Below are 23,476 nucleotides of genomic sequence, written 5' to 3'. Positions count from 1 at the left end.
TATAATATTATGTGAGTATTCTTTGTCTTTCTACCACATCATTAGTTCTCATTACTTTGTCATCTAAACATTTTTGCATGAATATCAGACAACTGAGTTTTGGGGCAAGTGGCTTCAAAGAATGAATCTGTCAAGGCTATGATATATGAGCTTAAGTCTTTTATTGCCTGCAATTTTTCTTTTATTTTAAGGGGTCTGTTTCCCCTTTTTATATTCCTCCACGTATGAGGCTAATGTGGTTACAATAACGAAATTAGCTCATCACTTACTAACTGTTAATTTAATTTTTAATTGTCCATTAAATCAGGCACTGGGCTGTTTATATTTTAATTTTTAATGTCAGAGAGTTAAATTGCTTTCCAAATGAAGGTTAACAAGGGAGGGCTTTGCCTGACTCTGGAAACAAGTGAAATCATGTGCAATCATAAACACAATGCTGCTATTAGGAGTGTGGACAAAGCCTGAAGAATTAAGATAATCATAAGTATTTATTGGGTACTTGCTATGTGCTAAACTCTGTGCTAAATGCTTTAGATGCATTATCTCATTGATTCCATAAAAATTCTGCTGTAGTTCTGTTCTTACTGCCATTTTATATATGGCAAAACTGAGGTTCAGAGAAAGCAAGACATGAGCTTAAGGCTTCACAGCTCATAATTGGATGAGCTGGAATTGAGCCAAAGTCTCTCCAGCTTCAGTTCTAGCACTCTGAGCTGAAATGCTACACTACCCTGTCTGAGGAAGTAACAGGGAAAGACATGAGAGTAGGAAGACAGTATAGTTTAATGAGAAGGGTCCGGCCATGGAGGGACACTAACAGATTCCCCAAAATTAAGATTCAGAATTCTTGAGTAGGGTGATCTAACAGGTCCCTTTGGGCTATTGCATTCTCAGATTCTGTGACATTTCACCTGCATCTAAGTGCTATTAATAGCTGAGGTTCTCTTGGCCAGAGAAGAGGCTGAAGCTCTGGGCATTCCTTCTGCCAAAAACACAGAAAGGTCAGAGTGATGCCCCTTCTGGGGTCCTTTCTCTTTTCTTTGTAAACAAGAAAAAATAGCAGAATATGACATCTTGTGTCTTAGCTTTTTGGGCAAACAGCATTCTGTAGAGGGGTGTGTGTGTGTGTGTGTGTGTGCGCGCACGTGCATGCATGTACACATATGTGCATGTGTATAATGTGAACATGCACTTGTATGTGCATGTATGTATTGTGCATGCTTGCACACACGTGTGTGCACACAAGCATGTAGTGCGTATGTATATGAGTGTGCATGCATGTTCTTGTGTGTGCGTTGTATAATGTACACATGCACTTGTGTGTGCATGTATGTATTATGCATGGTTCGTGTGTGTGTGTGTGTGTGTATTGTTCAGTGGTAACTAAGGGACCTGGAAAGCCAGGGGGAATATACTGCAGAAAAAAGAGCCAGAGGGGACAAAAGACACAGCAGTTGCAGAAATTGCTTATTTTGAGAGTATCTCTAAACATCCCTACCAGGAGCAACACTTCAGGTTCTCCTCAGCTAACCCCTACTGGAGATAAGCTGATGGATAACTGAGAACCAAATAACTCTTTCCTTTCTTCTTCCTTTTTCCCTCTCTTTCACCCTCTCTCCCTTCCTCCCTCTCTCCCGCAACCCTACCCCCACTTCCTTCCTTCCCTTTCTCTGACAAAGACTTACTGGCATTCTCTGATTCAGACACTGCATTAGGTGCTATGGAGACAGTACTGCATAAAGTGGCTCTCTTTCTTGCATATTGAGATTTCACAGTCTAGAAGTTTCCCAGGGGCACATAGAATATGGGAAAAGAGTATTGCATTCAACCTCTACCTCGGAAGGTGGGATCTTCCCCCTCTCATTTTGAGTGGAGTCAAACTGGAAGAGAAACTATGCCATTTTCAGAGATACTCAGTCAATTTCAGTTTCTGCAAAGGTCTGATTCTTCCATGAGCCCTGGAAGCATCATAGCAGTAGCATGGAGGTAAAGAGTATGGACTCTTGAGGTAGACTTTTGGATCTCTGGGATCCAAATCCTGCCTTTTCTATGTCTGGCTTCTAGACCTGAGACAAGTTGCTTAACTCCTTTGGGCCTCCATTTCCTTATCGGTAAAATGGGGATAATAAGAATTTCTACCTCAAGGAATTGTTGCCAGCATTAAATAAGAGTATTTACAAAGTGTTTAGGGAGGTGTCTGGTCCATACTAAATGCTGGATAAAGGTTTGTTAAGTAGAGGAAATTCCATTGCGTATCATAGCTCTTGGACTAATCACCTGGCCCAGACTTAGCTGATTTCCTCTGGGGCTTTGTTGTATCTGATACTGGGACTCTGATAGTAAGATAGTGGGACCTCAAAAATAACTTAAACCTTTCTCTCCTCTCTCCTCATCAGCAGACTCCAGGCACCACCAACCTTCACTTTGTATCAGGAGATCCCAAGGACATTTGTTTTGTAGAATTCTTGGAAACCTTGCTAGGTAGTCAGGTTGCCTGGGTGATATGGACAATTTCTTTATATGCCTGACACCTGTGGCCCAGATTTTAGCTCCTGAGAATAAAATGTTTATGTATTAAGCTGTGCCCCTAATGACAAGCTGGCTATGTGTAAAATGTACATGTTTAGGAATACCTGGGTCCCCGGGTGCCCCTCTCTTTCCTAAGAAGAATACAAGGATGGGGCAAGATCCCAAAGAACCAAAGTCCTAAGTAAAGCTAACATTCTGATCCTGTGTCCCCAGAGCAGTGCCAGACCCATCCAAGGGCTTCTGAAAAACAATTGAGTTCTAAAAGGAAACAAGAGGAACAGTCAATGGGGCTTGGTGGTACTGGATAAATTCCCACTGTGATTAAATTTCATATTTTACCCTGGGCTGGGATGGTTTCCAGAGACCAGTTTATGAAAACAGCTATATTGAGCCAACTCTGTTTTCCTAAATAACTGTGAAATTTAGAGCCCTTTTCTGAATTGGCAGGGGCTCAGAGAGGAAAGGGCTCTCATCAGTGAAAGACACACCAGCTTGAAGTCTGGTGATACCCAGTTTCCCAGATTACTCTGGGAGATATGCAAAAGCAGACATTGTTCCTAACCAGAATGATCTAGCAGAGTGACATGGTTTTGGGGGTGAGACATCCTGAGTTTTAGTCCTGGCTCTGCTATTTATTAGGTGATGACCTTTAGAAAAGTCACCAATCTTTTTAAGCCTTAGATCCTTCATCTGTAAAATGGGTGTTTTAGTCAGTTGTTAATTATTCTGTGGTAACAAATAGTCCCCCAAATCTTGGCAACTTACAGCAACAGAAGTTTATTTCTCACTCATGTTTCTGCTGTGGTTAACTCTCACCTATGTTTCTATGCATTGTATCCATGTAGATTCTTCATTCAGAGATCTGAAATGAAGAATCATCCACTTTCCTATCTTGGTTTAGTCCCTAAGGGTTAAGGCGTGTTGGTAGAGTCATGCAATGTCTCTTTTACTCAGATGTTCCCTATTTTCACTTTTGCTCACATTCCATATGCCATGGGGACAGGGATAGTATACTTCTCTCCCAGAGAGGCTGTGCAAATCTCACGGTGGTTAGCAGGGTCATATAACCCTCTTATAGGCAAGACAGCAAATAATTTGGTATATTATACCATAATATAGCCTACCACAATGAGATAATGATGCTCTCTTCTTCACAGGATAGTTATGTAGCCCAAATGAAATCATACACATGAAAGTTTATTACAAACTATTAAGTTCTGTGTTCATGCTAATTATTACTCTTTAATGTCAAATTCTCCATGGGTCTCATAGAGGTGGAGTGGAGACATGTTTTGTACATATCTCTATTTATTTAGAGATCTGCTTGTCTTCCAATATATTCCCCATGTGCTTTGAGGACTATCTTGATGATCTCAATATCAACTTCTCTCCATCCCGCTCTCTTATAGAACCCTAGAATTCAAAGTTTAGTTAATTCTACATGCACATGACTATCTGGTATTTTGAAAACTCATGATAAAGAATGGTGGCATTGTCTGGCTTTGTGTCACTAAGAATGACAGATGCTCCTGAATGGAGCTGGGCTTTGTCAGATGAGATATGACCCTTCATTGTCAATTACTAATTGATTGACTCTATTCTTACTGCTGGAGAAGCCATTTACAGAATCACATCAGAGACTGGCAGAAATCTCCATGGACGATTGATTAGGAAACTGGACACCTGGAATCTTGAGAAGGGGATTAAGAAACATGAAAATGCCAGGAGAAAAAGCTAATTTAACTTTTAAAAAAAACCATCACTAGTTAATTAATCTACTCAATAAATTATATTGAGTGCCTATTCTGTGCTAGGCACTTGGTATTCAAATAATTTGCTCATTCATTTATCAGTTTATTTGATGAATATTTATTGGAAATCTACTACATGTTACACACTGTTTTGGGCACTGAGAGTATATCAGTGAACAGAACACTCAAAATTCCTTGTCATTAGGGAGCTTATCTTTTAGGGATAGGAGGACTACTCAGGAGACACACAATAAATAAAAAAGCAAGTGAAATAGATGGCATAATGGTACAAAATTAAGAAAATAAGTAAAGAATATATAGAATATTGAAGATGGGGATATTTTCAATGGGGTATTTGGGAAGGTCTGACTGAGATAGCGACATTTGAGAAAAGACTTTAAGGAGGGTGACAGAGCAAGACTTGTAGAAGAACAAGCCATGCAGAGGAAGTAGTGTATGCTCTGTGAGGCAGGAGTGTTTGAGAGACTGCAAGAAGGCCACTTGGAGCTGGTGTGGCATGAGCTGGGAGAAGAATGGTGAAAGATGACGTCAGGTAGGAACAGGGGCCAAATCATGTAGGATCTTGTAGGCCATTGTAAGCATTTAAATTTTTTTCTGAGTGAAAGAGAAACTCAACTGAAGGTTTTTGAGCAGAGGACCAAGAACTGAATGACTGAATTTTCATGGTTCATTGTGACTATGCTCTTGACAATGGACAACCACCTAAAAGGTATTTAGGACAGAATCAAGGGAGACCTGGTAGAAAGCTAATACAACAGTGTAAGTGAGAAGTGGCAGGGGCTCAGAGCAAGGCAATATGTGGTAGTGATAACAGGTGGTTAGATTTAGAATATATTGGTATATTTTAAAGGTAGAGCTGACAATATTTGCATGTGAGTTGGAGAGAAAGAAGAAGACAGGGCCCTTGCTTTCATGGGGTAACAAACAGCAAGCATATGATTACAGGACAGATAGAGGTGTGCTGGTAGGGCTACACACAAATCCTTCTTGGGTACCTGGCATTGAAGTAATGAGATATCTTAGCTGAATTTTACAGGATGGGTGAGATTTTCTCCAAGAGAAGAGGCTCTAAAAATGGTACACCGAGATAGAAGCCATCCAATATTGGTGGAGGGCAAATGTGAAGAGTGGTGAGAGATGAGACTAGAACATTGTCAGGAGCCAAGCTTTGGAGGGTCTTGTAGGGTGGACCCCCCCACCCCTTTTTTTCAGGTGACACACCTTGGTTTCTGCAACAAATGACATTGCCAGATTTGGGCTCCTCCATGCCCGCTCCTCCGTGCACTGGAGGTGGAGGCAGACTTGAGGCAGGCCTTCAAGTTACATGGGTCTGAAAGTTGGGGGGGGTGGCGTGGTAGATAAGGCATGATTCAAGGAAGCAGAATTAGGTTGACAGACCCTGATCTCCTGATCACAGTCACAGTCCTGAGGAGCATGACAATAATGAAGCATTGCTCCAAAGACTGTACCTACTGGTTTGTACTACTTCCTTCCATGTAGTATAGGCTTCCTACCCTTTTCTAGAACCTGCAGGGAGGTTTGTTAGCATTCAGGTAAATGCTGGAGAAAAATGACCATTTTGGAGAGCAAGGGGCAAAAATCCAATTTAAGCTACAAAAGCACATAGCATAAAAGCATACTGGGGAAGCCCCAGATTCGTATTTTCTGCTGGTTACCCACAGTATGAAAAAATCCAACTTTCTTCAAATACATCTTTTTTTTTTAACAAAGAATCAAGTATTTCTTTAAAAACATTTTTTTAATGTTTACTATTTATTTTTGAGAGAGAGAGAGAGAATGAGAATGCAAGCAGGGGAAGGGCAGAGAGAGGAGACACAGAATCTGAAGCAGGGTCCATGTCCTGAGCTGTCAGCACAGAGACTGATGCAGGGCTCAAACTCACAAACAGTGAGATCAGGACCTGAGCTGAAGTCAGCTGCTTAACCTACTGAGCCACCCAGGGGCCCCCAAATGTATCTTTATAAAAAGCAAGATAAGATACAAGTGGCTGTATCTGGATCACATGACCACCTCTAGGCCAATCACAGTGAACAGGATAATGGAGAACCTGATTGGCTCAGCCCGGCTCATATAATAACCCCTGGGCACCTGGAAGAAGTGATTGAGGAACTTTATTGGGCAAACGCGAAGGAACAGTGTTCATAGTCCATTCTTCTGTGCAGAACGCTCTCTGGAGAGGTGTTGGAGAAGAAGAGGGGGCTTGCAGATCTGGAGTCCAACCTAGCTCCAGCGTTCTGCAACTCTGTCTCTTGCCTGACTCCCACAGGCTGCACTTGAATCACACGGCTATCATTCGCTTCCAAATGAAGCCATGTGCTCTCAAACTGAAGAATTTTCGTAGGCAGTTCTCCATGCCATGATAACCTGCCCTTCTCAAACTTGGCCTCTTCCCAAACTCAATACAAATGTTTCTTCCTCTGTGTAGTGTTTCTGTCACGACCAAGGGAGAATGATCCAGTCTGTGTTCCTGTGGCAGTTTATTCCTTCCTCTGCTATAATATCTACAATATTGCCTTGTACCCAGCTGCTTATTGTCTGCCTCAGAACTTTGCTTTCCAGACCGTGATCTTCTGGAAGACAGTGACTGGATCTCATTCATCTTTGTATCCAAGTTCCATGAACAGTAACAGGCACATAATAGATACTCGAAAATGGTAGCTCAAAATGGTGATTTCTTTTTCCTCTGGTGAGACTGAGTTTGTATAAGTTAGTTAACATACAGTGATACAGTGTAGTATTGGTATCAGGAATGGGATTTAGTGATTCTTACATCCGAGCAAGTGCCCTCCTTAATGCCCGTCACCCATTTAACCCATCCCCCCACCCATCTCCCCTCCAGCAACCATCACTTTGTTCTCTGTACTTAAGAGTCTCTTATGGTTTGCCTCCCTCTCTGTTTTTATCTTGTTTTATTTTTCCTTCCTTTCTCTTATGTTCATCTGTTTTATTTCTTTAAAAAAATTTTTTAAGTTTATTAATTTTTGAGAGAGAGAGACAGAGAGAGCAGGTGGGGAAGGGCAGAAAGAGAGGGAGAGAGAGAATCCCAAGCAGGCTCTGCACTGACAGCAGAGCCTGATGTGGAGCTTGAACCCACTGTGTGATCATGCCCTGAGCTGAAACCAAGAGTCAGCTGCTTAACAACTGAGCCACCCAAGCACCCCATCTATTTTGTTTCTTAAATTCCACATATGAGTAAAATCATATATTTGTCTTCCTATGACTGTAAAGCCAGCATTTCTTAAAGAACACGAGCCCAGTACGGTGAAATGCTAAATATTAAGACTGGATATGTAGTCTTTGTTTTCATTACAGCTCTTCTTTTGGGGTAATGCATTTCCCCCCTCGCATGCTTAGTTTATTTTCAGAGTACTGCATTCCCCCGGACACTGAAATTGAATCAGACATGGGTCCGTGACCCAAGAAATGTAAACTGTGGAAAAAACATTTTTCCTCTGTATCATAGATTGTAAGTTTGAGACTTCTCTGGAGCAATATCACTGTCAAATGCAAAAACCTAAGAATGAAACAAGAGAAGAGGTATCAAATAGATATCTCATCAAATAGATGAGAAGAGAATACAGGCGAAAGAGGGACTGAAGGAAGGAAGGAGGGGGAGAGAGAGATAGAGATTGGTTGATTGATTAGAGTTATAGGAACCAATATATTCTTTTTTTAGTTTAAACTAGATTCAGTTGGGCCTTTCCTACTTGCAGCCAAGATTAATACAATATTATATTTGCCTCTTAGAGAAACAGAAATCCTATTGGAACATAAAAGACTCTGACAAGTCCTGCAGGAAAGAAATCTGTCTCACTTTGTTGTTGTTTTTTTAAGAGCATTTATTTATTTTGAGACAGAGAGAGAGTGCAAACTGGGGAGGAGCAGAGAGAGAGGGAGAAAGAGAAATCCCAAGCAGGCTCCATGCTGCCAGAGCAAAGCCAGATGTGGGGCTCTATCTCACAGACTGTGAGATCATGACGCATGCTGAAATCGTGAGCCAGACACTCAGCTGACCACGCCACCCAGGTGCCCCTGTTTCAGTCTCTCCCAAACTTAATTTGATCACCAATTCCTTTTCTCTAGTAACAAGTAGTAATATCTGTAAGCCTACTGTTTCTACACTTTGAGAAATATGGGACTGAAACATTTGCTAATTAAACTAAGAGAGCATACATTTAACAAGGCAAAATGAAGGTTGTTAGCGTGCACAGGGGTTGGATCCATGACTTAGGTCAGCCTCATAGGGAGAGAGTTAATACACTCAGTGAATTCTCTGGCCCCAGCAGCCTTTGCAGCATTTGAGTTAATAATACTAGCAGTAGAGTAATAGTATTAGTGCTACTACTACTAGTAATTAAGATTATTAATATTGATCATGCACTTACTATGTGCCAGGACCAATGAAAAAGCCCAGAGAAGTTGAATAACTTTTCTAAGGTGACAAAGCCAGGAGGTGGAGGGAATCAATATTTGAACCCAGGTCTGGTTGACATGAAGACCCAGGCTCTTTGTCACTAAATGTTATCCTTGAAAACTTTAAAATAAATCATCTAACTAGATGCATTGGATGTTTTTAAAAACTTTTTAATGTTTATTTTTGAGAGAGAGAGAGAGAAAGAGAGAGAGAGACAGTGCACATGGGCGAGGGTCAGAGAGAGAGGGACACACAGAATCTGAAGCAGGCTCCTGGCTCTGAGCTGTCAGCACAGAGCCTGATGTGGGGCTTGAATTCACAAACCACAAGATCATGACCTGAGCCAAAGTCAGATGCTAAACTGACTGAGCCACCCAGGCACCCCGAGGCACTAGATATTTCTGATAACTACTGGCACGTCTACATTTTACCAAGGAATCCAATCAAAGAAACTTCTTGTGTTTTCACAAGCCTGTTTTCCCCTACACCCTGGCTGAAGCCACTCATGTGAATTATAAATACAGGCTATTATCATTATATTGTCATTTGTCTCAGCGCTCCTTTAATGGGCCCAGTGTTTTCAGTTCCACAGAGGTATAGTACATAAAGAAATTTTGAAAAAAAAATCCATACCATCTACACGCCGCTGTTTGGAGGGTGTGATTGTGATTTGAGCACAGGAGAAAGAAGGTGTCTGTATGTAGGTGGATGCTGACCATTTTGACCCAATGTGCAACAACTTTGAAGGACCATTCTAACTTCAGAGCACCCCACGGGATTAGCCATGGCTATCTTGGGGGATGCCTCACCTCACCTGCTTTCCTTTTCTTCCTTCCCCAGGTGTTGATCCCAACAGTGCCCCTAATAAGCCTCTTGCACACTAAAGTCTGTCTCAGAGTTGGCTTCCCAGGGAGCCTAACCTCTGACACACAATAATGCATCTTAAATATTATCAACTTTTCAGATTCAGACCTTCAATCTCCCCTAGAAAGTCTTGCCAGATTCCCTTACACCATCATATATTCCTCTCTGCTCTCTTGAGTCCTTATATGTAACTCAATTAGAGTATGCATCACTGTATATTGGATTATTTACTTTTGTGTTCATCTGTCTTTCACTAGACTGTGGGCAGTTTAAGGGCAAGGAGTGTTTTATTTGTATTTGTTCCTCTACCCCATTCATAGCTCAGGGTCTGGCACAGAATAGCTCCATAGTAAATGTTTGCTAGAGGATTCTGACCTCTTAAACCATACAAATGCTTTAATAGAGGTTTTTTCTTAGATGACTAAAACCAGCTTGAGGGGACACAAAAATATATTCACCCACAGAAATTAAAAATTTAGGTGAAAATAGCTTTAAGAATGGCTGGATCAAGAGGTCCAAGTGATGCGGTGCCTGGGTGGCTCAGTTGGTTAAGTGTCCGATTCTTGATATCAGCTCAGGCTCATAGTTCATGAGATAGAGCCCCATGTAGGGATCTGTGCTGGCAGCGCAGAGTCTGCTTGGGATGCCCCTCCCCTGCTCACATTCTTTCTCTCTCTCAAAATAAATAAATCAACTTTAAAAAAAAAAAAAGAGGTCCAAGTGAATGATATGTACTCGGTTTTTTCATCTCTCACCCTATTTGGCCTTCTTCCTCAGCTGAGCTCTCCAGAATGGCAGATCTGAGTGTACATCCCGTTAAATAAACCCAAGGGAAAGAGAATGAGTATCTCTTGATCCCAGTAAAAACCCAGAGCTGAAATCTCACTGGACCAGCCTGGGTCATGTGCCCATGTCTGAACCAATCATTGTGGCTAGAAGACTGACTGCACTCGGGTTTTGTGCTCATCCTTGAAAGACAAAGGGTGTCAGTCCTCCCAGAATCAACAGCCTGAGGATGGGAAAGGGATGGATAACCAAGGGAACTTACTGGTGATTTTATCAGAAGAAGGGGAACAGATCAGGTCAGGCCAAACAAAAGATGTCCTCAGTGCATGTTAGGATTCTATGTTGGGGATGTTAGCAAAGGCCAGGGGAATATAACCCACTGAGGAAAAGTGCTGTAGGCAAGCAGGATCCTAGAAGCCAGGTAAATGAGAGTGACACTTCACTTTGTACAATTAATCAGGAAGTTTCTCCCTTCTTCCTTTGGTGTAGTATTCTATTATGTTTTAGTGTTTGCCCCCAAATTATCAGATGCACGTCTGTATTTGCAGCCATGTATTCCTTCGCCATGAGAAAGTATGCAAAGTCTGGCTCTCTGACACGCTAAACTGGAAACAAGCAAAACCCCCATCACCCCAGATGGTTACAGGGTAAATGACTCCATCAAAACGAGTTATTTGTGAAATTAATCAAGATCAGAATTTGAGAACACTAACTCAAAAATTTTCAATGGGCGTCTTTCCTGCAAGACTTCTAGAGACTTTAATGTGCTAATATGATCATTGAGATTTTCCATGAAGGGAAACAGATGGCAGAATTTCCTGACTCTTCCACGTAAAACTGTTTTGGAGACGTGCATATCACAGGCTAGTGTTACAGAGAAAACATTTCGGATTGGCTCTGCAATGGCATCTTTCAAAAACATTTGCAAAATTCTAATAATAATGGAATTTGATTGTTACATAGAGCTGTCAAAAATGAAATGGATTCATATGTTTATGGGGCAGACCGTTGAACATAAGTAGGGCTATTAAACAATGTCTCTGTTTTAAAAGGAATTTCATTGGGTTCTTGCAGACATAAACATCACCTCAGAAGGTCATAAATCTCTTTTCCCCACCAGATTCTTTATCCAGGGACATGACATTAAACCCCTTTGCAATCACACTACAGCCTTGTTAAGTTCTAGTCGCCCTTCAATCACCCTTTCAATCCCAGGCCACCAGTATGTCTATTCTGTACACTTTCCATGCCTGTTCTTGCCTCTAGGCCTTTGCTCTGGCAGTTCCCCCTGCCTAAAGTGCCCTCTTCAGCAGACTGTTTTATGGCATCCAATTGTGTACAGCCTGCTAGGCTCTCCTCCCCAAAGCTGGGTCCTATTTGCCAGCTTATAGTTGTGTTTTGGAAGTCACAGCTGTTGGGGAGAGAGGAAGAGTGTCTCTCTATGTGTATACGTGTATACACACATGTGTTGGGAGGGTCAGTGTTTGGGCTCAATGGTAGAGAAATCTGGTTATAGAAAGGTCGTGGAGGAGATGACACATGGGGCCTCCTTCCCTGTGTGGTCTGGGGACCCACTGAAACAGCCTGGAAAAGCAAGGAGTTGTAAGGAGAATGAACAGGGAGCTGCAGAGAACTTAAGTCTTATTCCTCTTTTGGCACTTCTTGGATCTGTGATTTTTGGGTGAATCACTTTCCTCTCTGTACCTCGATTTCTTCCTCACTAAAATGATGGGATTGGAATAGACTGGTGGTTCTTATACCTCACTGATCACTGGAGTCACATGGAAAGTTGGTTAAAAAACAGTTTTCTGGGCTCTAGTCCCTAGATAAAGGTTTTGAACTTCGGGTGATGCCTGGGAATTTGAATTTTAACAAGCTCCCAGTGTGAGAAACACTGAGGTAGCTTATTTCGAAGACCTTTTTGCAAAACAAAGCATTGATAAATTCTGTCCTTCTGGAGTAGTGGAGTAGCGGAAGTCTCTCTCCACGCCCTCCCTACTACTGTGGTTCCAATGGAGCCATCCATGTCAGGACACCATCCAAGACTCAAGTCTCTCCAGTCCTAGGACCACAGCCCTCTGGTCACTGAGAAGGACCTGTGAAAGTCGCGTGACCAAGCCAAGCCAATCAGAACTCTTTTCTTGGACATTTTGCTTGGAGCTGGGGGAGAAATGGCCTATTCTCTTGGGTCACGGAACTCGAAAGGTCCTTATCCAGCACTGTCAGGTGCTCTGCCTTATGGAGAAGACTGGTCTGTTGCAGGAGAGTGTGATGCTGGGCAGAAAAAAGCTGGAGTGAGATGGGCAGAATCAGAGACAATCCCACTGACCTCCAGTTTTTCTGGTCCTAGGAGCTCCCCTAATGACTTCTGTCTATTCTGTGAACTAACCCCTCCCCTCTGAGCCAGGAAAGCCCCCTTTTGCATAAGCCAACTGAAGTTGATCACTGTCACTTTCAACTAAAAGAATCCTGTGGTAAATACAGGATTCCAACCTAGGTCTGTCTCCAAAATCTGTGTTTCTTCTTACTGCTGTTCAACCTTGTCTTCTTCAATGGCGGCAAACAGCTTTTTTCATTAATGCTCCTCTGCTCCCTGCAGAAAATCTCTGTTCCTCCACCAGCTCCAACAGTTTTTAAAGCTTAGCCCTCCTGCATGAATCTCACTGTGCTCTTTTCTTCCTCCTTTCTGTTCTGGTACTTCTTTTTGCACAACTCATTTGCTAATGATCATTTACTGCCATGGACCATAACTTCTCATATCTTTATTAAGCCCTTGTAACTTTTTTTGTTCTATCTCCTCAATTAAATTATGAGCTCCTGGAGGGCAGAGGACATAAGTTATATTTTTTAACACAGATTCTTCACCACTATGGGCACAGGGCTGATCAAGAAGCATCTCCAGTTTTGTTGATGTGTAAGTGGAGGAGCTGGGATTCGAACCCAGGTAGGGTGGCTCCAGGACGCTTGCTTTTAGGTACTATATCACCCAAAGCCACAAATGTGATGGATTGGGGACTCTATGGAGAGGACACGCAGAAGAACCTGCCTGTTCATTTGGGTTGATTTGGAGGAAGTCACTGTGCTCTGCAAAAGCAGCCACATCTGCCCAGCAGCAGGCAGGATTCCCAAAGGAAACAAACCTCCTTTATAAATCTGGCAGACATGATGTAAGTGCAAGTCATTAACCTTGATTCCCTCGCCTCACTTTCTTCGAACACTGGGAATGATGGAAGCTGCCCTTCTAAGATCCAGAGCTCAGGCTCCCAAATGATGTGATACTCGCAGCCCTCCAGAGCCACTGCCTGGGGAAAATCATTCGGCCTCTGCCCCAGCTATGGATGAGCCCTCACCCCGAAGGCCTGCACCTCATACTGGGAGAGTCACAAACAGAGACCCACAGGAAACCTGGGACCTGGTCCCTGCCCTTAGAGAGTCTGGAATTTATTTGAGGACACAGCTCACATCCACACGTGAAAACCAGTTTGGAATATTTATGAGGCTCTCCAGCATCCCATGTAAACAAACAGTGCATGCTGAGTACTGATAGAGATAGGCCATTTTGGAGCAGGGAGAGACCTTGCAAATTATCTAGTTCTGGGGTCACTGAATGGTGGCCCATGAGCTGAATTGGCTTGTAGATGTGTGTGTTTGACTCATACAGTGTTTTGTGTTACTTTTATATCCTTTGAGCCAATTTTTAAATTTGTGAAGAATTCATATAAAATACAGGTCTGGGCTTCTCTTAAAAAAGTAGGTGATCTGGCCGCCCTGGGCTTTTAGTTCTGCATGGAATATACCTGGGTGCAGCTAAGAAGAAGACCTTCTCAGGCAAGGACACAGAGTTTTCAATTTGCCAGAGTCCTGATCAGTTCCTATTTGCTTCCCCCACTATGAGGTCCAGTGTCATATGTATTGTTACACATATATTCTTATTTTCCTTATAGTAGAAAAACCACTCTTTTTGACCTGTTTTTCCCAGTTAGATAATCAGCCTTGTGCATTAATGTTTTCTGAATTTGTGATATCTGGTTTCTTCCATAATCTGCATTTAATGAAATTGAGACTCAGAGACAAGAAAAGATTGAAGCCCGACATCACAGAACCCATTTCTGGATGCAGTCCTAGTCAAGAGGACTGGAGGCCTGGGTCTCAAACCCATCACTAGCACCTGTTGACTATATGTTCGTGGGAAGATTGCCTCAGCATTCTGAGCCTCAGTTGGCCCATCCATAAAATAGGCTCAAGAATAACCATTCTACAGGCTTATTGTGAAGATGAAAAGAGATAACTCTAGCACTTTGTAGACTTTATAAAGTGCAGGGCACCATAATAACACATCTATTTATACAGTGCTCTGATCATTCCAGTCTTCATAGTTTATGTTTAATCTGGGCCTCACAGCTCCTGCTATTGGCTTACTTAAATCTTTGCAGTGCTGGAAAGAATCTTCAGCCTTTTAGACTTTGATTTGCCTCATCTCCTGTCTTTTTAGGTGAGATAATAGAAAAGTTATATTCTTGGCCCTGTATCATATGTGGTGGTGTTTTTTTTTTTAATGGTTCATTTATTTCTTTTTTTTTTTTAATTTTTTTTTTAATTTATTTCTAGGCGAGAGAGAGAGACAGCGTGAGTAGGGGAGGGCCAGAGAGAGAGGGAGTCACAGACTAAAACAGGCTCCAGGCTCTGAGCTGGCAGTCAGCACAGAGCCCGACGCGGGGCTCGAACCCACGAACTGCGAGATCATGACCTAAACGAAAGTCGGACGCTTAACCGACTAAGCCACCCAGGCGCCCCTGGTTCATTTATTTCTGAGAGAGAGAGACAACAGGAACAGGGGAGGATCAGAGAGAGAGGGAGACACAGAATCTGAAGCAGGCTCTAGGCTCTGAGCTAGCTGTCAGCACAGAGCCCGACGCGGGGCTCGAACCCACGAACCGTGAGATCATGACCTGAGCCGAAGTCGGACGCTTAACCGACTGAGCCACCCAGGCGCCCCTCATATGTGTTTTAATTAATTTACTGATGCCTCTTCCAGTGTACATTTTTACAGACCTACCTTCCCCCCCCTCCATCAGAGTCAGAGCAAAAAGCAAATATACGGCCAAAAATGGCAAAAACAAATGATAGTTCCTGAGCTATGATTATGAGCCAAGCACTGTGCAAGGCAGATCCTTCACATGCATTTAAAATTCACAGTGGCCTGGGGCACCTGGGTGGCTTAGTCGGTTAAGCGTCCGACTTTTGCTTAGGTCATGATCCCGCGGTTCGTGGGTTCGAGCCCCGGGTCGGGTTTTGTGCTGACTGCCAGCTCGGAGCCTGGAGCCTATTTCAGAGTCTGTATCCCCCTCTCTCTCTGACCCTCCCCTGCTCACGCTGTCTCTCTCTCTCTCTCCTAGAAATAAAAATATTTAAAAAAAAATAAAATTCACAGTGGCCCTAGGGGTGCTTGGGTGGCTCAATCAGTTAAGCATCCAACTTTGGCTCAGGTCATGATCTCACAATTCTTGAGTTCAAGCCCCACATTGGGCTCTGTGCTGACAGCCAGAAGCCTGCTTCAGATTCTGTGTCTCCCTCTCTCTCGGCCCCTACACTGCTTGTTGTCTCTCTCTCTCTCTCCCCCCCATCTCTCCCTCTCTCCCTATCTCTTTTTCTCTCTTTCTCTCAAAAATAAATAAACATTAAAAAAATAAAGTTCACAGTGGCCCTATGAGTGTACTAGATGTCCATTGCTATGTAACAAACCACCCCAAAACTTCACATCTTAGAAGAGCAATAAACACTACCTCACACGTAGTGTCTGATGTCAGGAATTTGGGTGTGATTTGGGATTACGTTGTAGTTGTATCTGAAGGTTTGACTGGGGCTGGAGGGTCCTCTTCCAAGGTGTTTCACTCACGTGGCTGACACATTGGTGCTGGCTACTGGCAGGAAGCCTTGTTCCTTGCCTTGAGGACCTCTCTGCATACAACTGCTGAGTATCCTTTTGACATGATGCCTGGCTTCCTCCAGGCTAATTGATCCAAGAAAGAGCAATTCTCCAAGGCAGAGGCTACAGTGTCCTTTATGGCAGGCTCAGAAATCATGCGCCATCATCTCAGCACTATCTTACTGGTTGTCTGAGTCAGCCCTATTAACATTAAACAGGGGCTACATATAAACTGGAATATCAGGAGCAAGGATCATTGGAGGCCATCTTGGAGGCTGGCTAGCACAGCAGGTAGTCCTATCATTCTCATTAAAAACAGAGCAACTTGGAAGGATTGTATAACTTACTTACAATTCCATGCACAGTATTGGCAGAGCTAAGATTCACACTGAGATCTATCTATTTGTAAATATGCAAATACTCTCAACCAATAGCCATACTGCATCCCAAGTATTTTCAAAATTGCAAAGCACCCTGCAAGCCCATTCTATTAGTTGATAAGATGTTCTAGGAATAGGTATAATCTTGCTGATGAGAAAGAGATCATTCAACCACTCATTCACTCAGTCATTTATTCATTTATCTATTTAACAAATATGCATGGAATATTTGCCAAATTGTTTGTTAAATAGATGAGTGAATGACTTAGCCGAAACAAAGACAGCTAATAAATGCAGAGCAGGATACAAACCCAGATCTGTAAGATTCTAGTACAGTGATCTTTTCACCACCTATAAAGTTGTCTTGAATTTTTATGTGTCTTCAGAGCATCTTGATGAGGCCCAGAGAAATGAATTGACTTTCCACAGCTGGAGAAGGCACCAGCTTCCTCCCTCTAAATAGCTCTGAGGCTTGGAGCAGACTAGCATTCAGACCTGCAAGAAAGATTTAGCTGGAGTCATGATTTGTATCTTTCAGAATTTGTAATTATGGGCATCAGGCGTCAGTCCCCAATGTGTTCCAGGCACTAATTGAAAGCATTGTTGTAGATGGCTAACAAGCACATGAAAAGATGTTCAACATCACTAATCAGCAGGGAAATACAAGTCAAAACCACAATGAGAAAACCACTTCACGTCCATTAGGATAGCTAGTATGAGAAAACCAAAAGAGCAAGTGTTGATGAAGATATAGTGAAATTAGAACCCTCGTGTACTGTTAATGGGAATGTAAAATGGTGCAGCCTCCAATGAAAACAATAAGACAGTTCCTCAAAAAATTAAAAATAAAATTACCATGTGTTTTAGCAATTGTACTCCTAGGTATATACTCTAAAGAATTGAAAGCAGGGACTCAAAGAGCTATTTGTACAACCATGTTCATAGCATTATTCCCAATGGTTAAAATGGAGAAGAAACCCAAATATCAATCAATGGATGAATGGAGAAATAAATGTGCAGTGTATACATACAATGGAATATTATTCAGCCCTGAAGAGGAAAAATTCTGACACCTGCTACAATACGGATGAAACTTAGAGCCATCATTCTAAGTGAAATAAACCTATCACGAAAAGATAAATACTGTATGACTCCATTTATATGAGGTGTCTATGTAGTCAAATTTGGAAAATAGAATGGTGGGTAGGGGGCAGTGAGGAGTGGAGAGTAGTATAACAGGCACAAAGTTTCAAGGTGAAAATGGTTCTGGAGGGGACGGTGTGATGATTGCTCAACAGTGTGAATGCGTTTAATACCACCAAACTGTACACTTAAAAATGGTTATGATGGCAAATTTTATGTTCTATATATTTTACTACAATTTAACAAATATTGTCATTATGCAATTACATCTCAAAGACAACCTCAATGACAACTCATCTTATGGAAGAAGAAACAGAGGTTCTGAGATGTTAAGTCACTTGCTCAGAATCACATAGCTGAGAAGAGAAAGAGCTGGAGGATTTCAACCCAAATCCTTTCCATTAAAATGCACAGCCTCCCTTTCTCCTGCTCCTGGATTTGCTGCCCAAGGGGAGCATGGTGACCATTTCACCATTGCTGGGCAGCAGTTTGTCAGTCAGCGAACGCCTTGGGGAGGCACTTGGCTTTTATGGTCTGAGATCAGGCTGGGGAAGAGGAAGAGGCACTGGGCCCCTTGACTGGGGACAGCTGGATCAGAGCATCATGTCTGCTATGAGCTCATTCCTTCGAAAACATTTCGGGTGGTCCTTGGCTGCACAGCTGGGATAATTGGCTAGCCCAGGAACACCAAGAAAGACATTTTCAGGTCCAAATGCTGACGTTGGATATTCTACTGCACCAGCTGGGCCAGATACCCTCTGTTTTTAAAAATCTTCAACATACTGGGACTCATTTTTGTTTAACCTGCAAGTGGGAGGGGGTGCTGAGCATGGCAGCATCACTTCAGCTCTAGGAAAGTGAGTGGGAGCTGACTGGGCGTCGTCCCCTCTTCCCTCCCTTGCCTTCCAAGCATTGTGCCTGTATTTTCCACCTGCAGCCCCTTGCTGGGAAAAGTGACACTTTAATTCAGAACAAGTGAAAAGGAGGCTACGCTCGGCTTAATGAGAAGTGACCGGGGAACACGCTGGATTAACCAAGGGAGACTGTAAAGTGCTGTGTAAATATCAGCTGCTGGACTGCTAGGGGTGGGAAGGCATTTGAGTCAGTCTGGAAGCAGCCACAGCTCCCGGACATGAGGCAGAGCAGGCAGATTTGCAACTCACTGAAACTTGGGATTTGCCGGGTGCTCTGAGACAGATGAGCTGATCTGAAAAGAGCTTCTAGGCCTTTCTGGGTCTGGCAGGAGCTTCTTACTGGTTACAATTTTGACACCAATTCAAACCTGTGGTTTTCCTCCTCACAACGCCAAGCAATTCTCTGGGTTTCCAAGAATTCAAGTCAATTCTGGCACCGTCTACCTGGAGATAGCATCAGACCCCACAGGGTAAGGGCTCAGTAATACAAGACTGCCCCCTCCCCAACTTCAGATGCCAATTGCAAGTCTAAATTGTTACCTGTGCTTATGGCCAGCTGGCTATAAATGGGAATTTCCAAGGACCCTCTCCTTGGGTTCAATCAAATTGCTAGAGCAGCTCACAGAGCTCAGAGAAGCATTTCACTTTCTAGATTACCAGTTTATTATCAGAGGATATAACTCAGGAACAGCCAGTTGGAAGAGATGCATATAGGAAAAGGGCAAGAAGTTTCCAATGTTTCCTTCAAGCAGGCCACTATCCCCTGAATCTCCACGTGTTTACCAACCAACCAGAAGCTCCTAGAGGCTGTCCTTTTGGGTTTTCATGGAGTCTTCATTCCATAGGCAACATTGATTAACTCATTAGCCATTGGTGATTTAACTCAATCTCCAGACCCTGTCCCTTCCCCAGAGGTTATGGGAGTGGCACTGAAAGTTTCAAACTCCGTGGTTTGCTCCTCTGACCACTAGTCCCCATCCTTAGTTTACACAGGGGCTTTCCAAACATTCCCAAAACAAGACACCATCATCATTTCATCACATAGGAATTCAAGGGTTTTAGGAGCCCTGTGCCAGGAATGAGGACGAAGACCAAATATATTATATATTAATAATATATATATTATTATAAATCCCAACATCATGTTCATCATCCCTTATTATTAGGAAATGCAAATCAAAACTACAATGAGGCATCACCTCACACCTGTCAGAATGATTAAACTCAACAACACAAGAAACAACAGGTGTTGGTGAGGATGTGGAGGAAAGGGAACCCTCATGCAATGTTGCTGGGAATGCAGACTGGTACAACCACTGTGGAAAACCGTATGGAGTTTCTTCAAAAAGTGAAACATAGAATTACCTTATGATCCAGCAATCACACTACTGGGCATTTACCCAAAGAATCCAAAACATGAATTCAAAGGGATGCATGCGCCCCTATGTTTATAGCAGCATTATTTACAATAGCCATGATTTGGCAGCAGCCCAGGTGTCCATCAGTTGATGAATTGGTTAAAAAAAAAGATGTGAGATATATATATCACAATATTATTCAGCCACAAAAAAAGAATGAAGTCTTGTCATTTGCAATGACATGGATGAAGCTAGGAAGTATAATGCTAAGTGAAATAAGTCAGAGAAAGGTGGATACCATATGATTCACTCATATGTGGAATTTAAGAAACAAAACAAACAAGCAAAGGGAAAAAAATAAAGGGGGGGTGAAGCAAGAAAGAGACTCTCAATTATAGAAAACAAATTGGTGGTTACAGGGGAGGTGGATGGGGTTTGGGGGAAACAGGTGATGGGGATTAAGGAGTGCACTTGCCCTGATGAGCACAGGGTGATGTATGGAACTGTCGAATTACTATATTGTACACCTGAAGCTGATATAACACTGTATGTTAACTAACTGGAATTAAAATAAAACTTGAAAAAATCAGAGTATCACACAAGGTTATAAAAGTGGGAGACCTGGTCAAGGATGAAAAGAAGAAGAAAGCCTAATTTATGGAAAACTTTTCAGTTTCTGACTCAGCAGAGCCAGGGCTCATGCTGAGTGATTTCACATGCAGGTGGCTAAAAGCTGTAGAGCTGTACATGTCCACCTTTGAACCCTGCTTCTGTCCCTTGATAGCTAATTGAACTTGGGTTTGCCTCTTGACCTTTCTGAGCTCCATGTTCATCATGTATGAAAGGGATTAATGAGATCCATCTGATGAGTTTATTGGGGGAACTGGAGAAGACCAGGCCTGTGCGTGGCACACAATCAGTTCCCGGTATGTGGAATTTGTTAAGGTCATTGCTGATACTATCATCTCCAGGGGTCACTATCCCAATGTTTATGAAGAACAGTCAATCACTGATGGGTCTAGAAAGAAGCACAGAGGGCACGTAATTTTTAGTATTGGTTATCTCTCTTTCCTCCTACAGCAGGGACCAGCAAACTTTTTCTGCAAAGGACCATGTAGTAAATATTTTTGGCTTTGCCAGCCAGGTAGTCTCCGTAGCAACTATTTAACTCAAAAGCATCTATAAGCACTGTGTCAATAAATGGGCATGGCTATATACCATAGGCTGGATTTGGCCCCTAGCCTAGTTTGCCAACTCTTGTGTTATAGCACTTTACTGGAGTCTTTTTTATAACTTGATTTTTTTTCATCTGTGTTGTATAGCTTGTGACGAAGGTGCTTGATCTTTCTATTTGGATGTAAGGTCCCTGAAGTCAGGATGCAGTCCAGAGCTGCTCTTATATATACTCAATTTCCTCAAAACGGGAAACACACTGGGTAAGCATCATGGGATGCTTCTCATGGGGCACAGTGCAGTGGAATGGTTAAGAGCACAGTGTTCAAAGTCATAAATGCCCAGATTCAAATGCTGATGACTTTGGTTAAGTGATTTCAATTCTCTGAATCTCAGTTTTGCAATTTTGCGATTGTAAAAATGCAGGTACACGGAGTGCCCATTTCATTAGGTTGCTGAAAGGATTGAATAATGAGAGTGCCTGGCAGATAGAAGACGCTTGATAAGTGTTAGTGGAAGGGGCAGATGCATTAACAAGAACCAAGGTAGACCAGATACCCAATAAGTATTTGTGGAATGCCATTCATGAAGTCTGAGGGAAAAATCTTTCTTTCCCTGGTCCTCAGTTTCCTCATCTGTATAATGGCAATAAGATATGTTTCAGGGATGTCATGAAGTTCCAGTGAACAATGGTAAATCATGCACTTTCTCTAACAATAGAGCTGCTTTTACAAGTATCATCTTCAGTATGTTTCTCCTCCTTCTTATCTCCTTAGTAACTCCCCAGCCCTTAGCTCTCCCTCCCCTAATCCTTTTAGTTTTTTAGTTTTTAGAAAATGTTTATTTATTTTTGAGAGAGAGAAAGAGAGAGAGAGAGAACATGAATGGGGGAAGGACAGAGAGAAGGAGACAGATGATCCCAAGCAGGCCCTGCGCAGAGCCTGATTCGGGGCTTAAACTCATGAACTGGGAGATCATGACCTCAGCAGGAGCTGGACACTTAACCAAGTGAGCCGCCCAAGCGCTCCACCTCTAATCCTTTTAGACAAGGGTTTATCAGCCTTGACATTACTTACATCTTGGGCCAGGTAGTTCTCTGTTATGAGGGACCATCCTGTGCATTATAGGATGTTTAGAAGCATCTCTGACTCCTACCTATTAGATGCTAGTTGGCCCCCTCACTCCCCACCAGTTGTAGCAACAAAAATGTCTAGAGACATTGTCACAAATCCCCTGAGAGGCAAAATTGTTTCCTGGTTAAAAGCCACTGCATTAGAACAAGCCTAACATATAGCAAGGCAAAATTTTGGACGAGGAAAAAGCCTATGGCAGTGTCTAGGGCATTCTGTGCTGTGGGAGATGCATGGGGAAATGATTAGTCTTCCTGCAGAGACTCCAGCATAGTAAAGTATGACCTTGGACAAGTGACTTAACCTCTATGAATCTCAGTTTCCTGCTAAGTTAGGGTAAAAATTCCTACATCCCCAGGGTTGTGGGGAAAACTCAATGGAGTAATATAAACAAATTGCTAAGCACACAGTAAGCACTAAACAAATCATAACTGTTCTTTTTACTGTGGAGTTTTTTTGTGGTAATTGATAATATATTAAAATTCCCTTCTGCCTCTGAAATTTCGAATTTCTTTTCAGCAATCATAGCACAGTTTGCAAACTGGAATGAATGAACTAGATCTGACCTTCAGACATGTTTTATTTGACATTTAATGTGATTTTAAAATGCTTGAATCCAGGGGTACCTGGGTTGCTTAGTCGGTTAAGTGATCAGCTTCAGCTCAGGTCATGATATCATGGTTTGTGGGTTCAAGCCCCACATCGGGCTCTGTGCTGACAGCTTAGAGCCTGGGGCCTGCTTCAGACTCCCTGTCTCCCTCTCTCTCTGCCCCTCTCCCACTTGCACTCTGTTCTCTCTTTCTCCTTCAAACATAATAAAACACTTGGGGCACCTGGGTGGCTCAGTTGGTTAAGCGTCCAAGTTTGGCTCAGGTCGTGATCTCATGACTCGTGAGTTCGAGCCCCACGTTGGGCTCTGTGCTGATAGCTCAGAGCCTGTAGCCTGCTTCAGATTGTGTCCTCCCATCCCCCAGTCACATTCTGTCTTTCTCTCTCAAAAATAAATAAACATTAAAATTTTTAAAAAATAATAAAACACAAAGATTTTTTTTAATGTTTGAATCTA

General features: G+C 42.6%; 1 protein-coding gene across 1 annotated transcript in view; it reads left to right on the top strand.

Annotated features, from left to right (window-relative positions):
• SRRM4 (serine/arginine repetitive matrix 4) overlaps window positions 1–23,476 on the top strand; it is a 264,517-nt gene that overhangs the window by 66,586 nt on the left and 174,455 nt on the right.

This window comes from Crocuta crocuta, unplaced genomic scaffold (genome assembly GCF_008692635.1).
Source record: "Crocuta crocuta isolate KB4526 unplaced genomic scaffold, BGI_CrCroc_1.0 scaffold339, whole genome shotgun sequence".
NCBI lineage: Eukaryota > Metazoa > Chordata > Mammalia > Carnivora > Hyaenidae > Crocuta > Crocuta crocuta.
The sequence above is the reverse complement of the archived record's forward strand: the minus strand, read 5'-3'. Positions and strand labels throughout refer to the sequence as shown.